Raw genomic sequence first — 4,350 nt, 5'->3', positions numbered from 1 at the left:
CCGCGCGCCTGAGCGTCCATTGCGAGCCGCTCCGCCCGCCGTATGGACGCTGTTGGAGTGTTTCAACCGGCGCCTTTTGATCAGCAAAAGGAGTCCTGCCCCCTCCCCCCCTCCCCTTGCAGGACGCTGCACGGCCACCCCTCCCACACCACTTACGCGCTTTGATATAAGGCGTCACTTGCTCACTTTCCATTATCTTCCATCTCCCGGGCGGGGGAGAGAGGGGGGAGGGGAACAAGGAAAACGGCGAGTGGGAAGGCGAGGGGAACAAGGAAAGCAGCGGGAGGGGGCGAGGAGGGGCCTGCGCCGCGCGCCGTGCAGAGCGCCTTGTGCTTTTTGCCTGTGGCTCCCGCGTGCGGCGCGCGCCCGGAAAATGATTTGATTATGAGATTCGCGTGCGCCACGTCGCCCCTCCCCCTCCTTCCCTTCCTGTGTCGAAGGGCAGAGAGTGTGCGGGTGAAGGGGGTCGGTGAGGAGACTCTGAATGAGTGCGAACGTGTTTATCAGGCAGCCCCTCGCGGCTCAGCACCAGCAGCGGGGGCCCTGCGGTGTGTATCTGTGCCGCTCAATGTTGTCGCTGCAAACACGAACCCCACCCCGCCGCCACGCCCCCTTCGGACTATGGCGACCAAATCCTTTTTGCCGCGCGGCGAGCGGTACAGAGCGGGGGAGCAGCGTCCTCTTATTAATTCACTTTGTGTTGATCTTGTCTCCGCAGCGAAAACCTTGACGTTGCAAACGCCCGGTAAGCTTTCGCCCGGCCGGGGCGGCCGAGCCCGAGCCTCCCTTGCTGCTGCTGCTGCTGGCTGAGCGGATTGTAGACTATTCGCTTTTTCGCCCCTATTAGGCCGCAATTATTTCGGGACGGGGATTTGCTCCGTCTGATTGGTTTAGAAGCCGCCGACGCAGCCCGCCCCCGCCACCATCGGACGCTGTCGCGTGCAGTGCCATGGCAATCTCTGAGAGAGAATATGATTATTTTTCTTTAATGACGGAGTAGTCGGCATGTTGCTAGAGACGTTCCCCCCCATTACCAAAGAGCCAACTGCCCCCTCAGCATAAAAGACGGGGATAAATTATAGCAGAACGCCCGCTCACGCAAAAGTTTCACCAGGCTGCACCCACATTCATCCGTCGCTATTGATTTTGACTGGCTAAAGTTTCAGTTCGTCACGACCGCGCAAAGTGTGAAATTGTTATAAATGAGATGAGGAAAATAGAGATCTTGCGTTTTGGCATATTTTTTTAAAAGAGGCCATCAACAAGTCAACGAAACACTTTTCTACAAGCAATATAGTTGCTGCTTTTATAGAAGCACTTTGCACGAGTACTTGCCATTTATTTTTTTCATTTATCATTTCTCGGACGAAACTAGTTACAACTTATTTGCCCGATAAAAACGTCTTGGTTTTCAACACCGTTTAATACCTTACGAGAAAAATGTCAAAACTTCGAAGGTACGAAGGATTTGGAAGCTTCGTAGGTACGAAGGATTTGACATTTTGCTTCGTAAGGTTATAACTGTGAAGCACTTGTGGCAAAATCAAGTCATTACCTTAGGTTAGCTATGTATTTATTTCATAAGATAGGGTAACCAAGACGTTTTTGTGCCAATTGCAAAAAAAAGTGATTCGTCGTGCTGGCTAAAACCAAGAATCTTTAGATAAAATTAATGAAACTGATTTGCCATATATGATGACAGATGTTTTGTGCAGTGTGATCAGGCGCGGTTTTAAGTCCGTCTGACGGAGGGGGCGATTTGCTGTGGGTTGCCTACTTTCAGGGGTTTTGTCGGTCAAATTGCCTACCCAGCCCAGCGGGCGATTTGGGCCGACGGGGGGGGGCGCGATCGCCCCTTCGCCCCCCCATAAAACCGCGCCTGAGTGTAATCCGCGTTTACATGTAAAGTCCTCCACATCCCAACGCTGCTTGCGCTGCAGTGACTAGACTGGCCGGGTTGGCTCTGCGTCGGCTCCCCCAGAGTGTCACATGCGACGCGCGGGGGGAAATTCGCCTTCCTTATTTTTCGGACCGTTTTTTTTTGTTTTTTGTTTTTTTTTTGTTTTTTTTTTTTTGGCGGAGCTGTCCCACCGTAATTTCTAAACGGAAGACTGCTGTTTGGGGTGTGGCAGCGTGGGGTGGGTGGGGACGGTGGGGTTACAGAGGCTCAGCGCGCCCCCATGGCCTGGCCCGGAGGCCTGGGTAGCTTGCCTGCCTGCCGTGCCATCCAATCCGGACCAAGTGTCGGTCTAGACGATGTGGGGATGGCGGCAGGAGGCGGGGGGCGAAGAGAAAGCGCATGGTCCTGTCAGTTCCCTCTGGCCTCCCCCTTCGACCCCCTCCAGCCAAAGTGGAAGGGCCGAAAAAGAAAAAAAAAGGGGTCCGGTACACTATATATATACATATACATCCAAGTAGAGTGTGGTCGCCGTACTTAATTGTTTGCTCAACAAAAGAGTAATAATACAGCCCCCTGCCAGCGCCGTGCATCGCCGACGGCATACCACAACACAGCGACCTCACATTGTTATTGCCAGAACTAAAACACACACACACACATCACCTGCATGCGGCCGCAGAGGGGCGGCCGGGCGGTTGCACAATAACTGAGTAGAGAGTAGAAGTATGGAGCTTAGCATTTAAACTGTATGTAAGTGGCAACAGAAATGCACAACGATACGATCTTTTTTTACTCAGTACCCAAGACTGTCTCTACCGCAAGGAAACGTGCCCCCTTCCTCTTTTTTGGCGACCCCTCTCAGTACTCCCCCCGCACTGTTAAAATCCTCCGACGAAACAATGCTTTGCCATTGCTAAGGATTTTGACACTTATTTGTAACTACGAAGCATTTTCCTTCGCAATTGCAAAGCATTGCTTCGCAGGATTTTATTAACAGTGCGGCTGCGGCCGGGGGACGGCCGGCGAGAGTGTCGCTGCTGAATGAGGAGTAATCACTCGACACCCAAACACGAGCGTGCCGAGCGCTCGGCCGAGCGGCCGGCCAGGACTTCACGACATTTACATAACAAGGGCCGGGCGTGCTAGTTTGCACCACCCATCTCTCTCTCATCCCCCGCCCCCTTTCTCCCTCCGTCCCCTCCCTCCCGTGAGGCGTAACCGCTGCCTTACCCGTTATGCCACACCACACGCACTGCCCCCCCGAGGACCCCTGCCACGCTCCGCCACCCCGCGTATGCATGCACGCCTCACGCTCTCTCCCCTTTGTGCTTTATCTTGTAGTTCGTTCCTCCCCATCACACCCAGCGGCGGCGACGAGAGAGAGACAGAGCGAATTGCGTGAGCGACAGGGAGAGAGATGCATGAAAAACGTTCGAAGAGAAAAGCGCGCAGCGGATTGCCCCGCACGCGTACATGCATAAATTTGTCGGCGAATTTTTCGCCGTTTGTCCGTCTTTATAGTTTGCTAGGCAACTCTATTTTCCCGCTGTATTCTTCTTGATCACTGGAGTAATAGGATAGGCTTTGCTAATCGCTCCACCAATTAGAAGGGACGGGCCACGCTGCCCGCAGGCCAAGCTAGGACCGTTCCCCGCCAAACCGAGTTGCCGTTGGAGTGAAGCGAAGATTGCAACTTGGTTTGCCGGAAGAGCGGGCCTTACTTGTTTTTCGTCAAAATACTCAGTACGCGAAATTCTGCATGCACTGACAGTGTTTGAATGTTTTCGTGTACACTAGTATGAGAGAGCAGCGCTCGATGCTCTCGGCGCCTCTCTCACAAACATCCAACTGGTGTGCATTAGAGAGCGTTTACGCTCGCGCCTCGGCGTCGAGCATATATCCACGATGTGCTAAATGTTTACCGAAATTAGGTCCTCTATCGCCCACCAGACCCCGGCCGCCGATTGTCAGAGAGCGAGAGAGAGGAGAGAGAGATGGGGGAGGGAGGGAGGATTGACTGCAGTCAGCGGCAATGACCCCTTGGCTGCCCACCACCGTGCCGTGCCCACCGCACCATTTTCCTTTTGCAAATAAAACGTCGGTGGGTCGTGCGACTCTGTTTCTGCCTTTCTGCCCCCCCTCCCCCTTTCCCCCGGCCACTTCGCCTCAACGCAACGCCGCTCACGTTTTCCATTCCACCTCTGTAAATGTGCTTGTTTGCGTAAATGATGGCGCAGCCGTGTTTTTACAGATAAACTGTGTTGTTGTGCATTATATTTGCTGCTTCTGCGTGAGCCCGTGTGGCGCGGGCCGGCTTCCTGTCCGCCGTCAGGAGGGCGGCGGCCGGTGGTGGTGCGGTGGAAGTGGGAGGGGGGTTGGGGGGGGGTGCCCAGGAGCCGTGCTGGTCCGTAATCTGATCGTGTCTCCCTGTTCACCTCCTGTGCCCCCCC

The sequence above is a fragment of the Frankliniella occidentalis genome, unplaced genomic scaffold (genome assembly GCF_000697945.3).
Source record: "Frankliniella occidentalis isolate FOCC.00 unplaced genomic scaffold, Focc_3.1 Scaffold14, whole genome shotgun sequence".
NCBI lineage: Eukaryota > Metazoa > Arthropoda > Insecta > Thysanoptera > Thripidae > Frankliniella > Frankliniella occidentalis.
The sequence above is the reverse complement of the archived record's forward strand: the minus strand, read 5'-3'. Positions refer to the sequence as shown.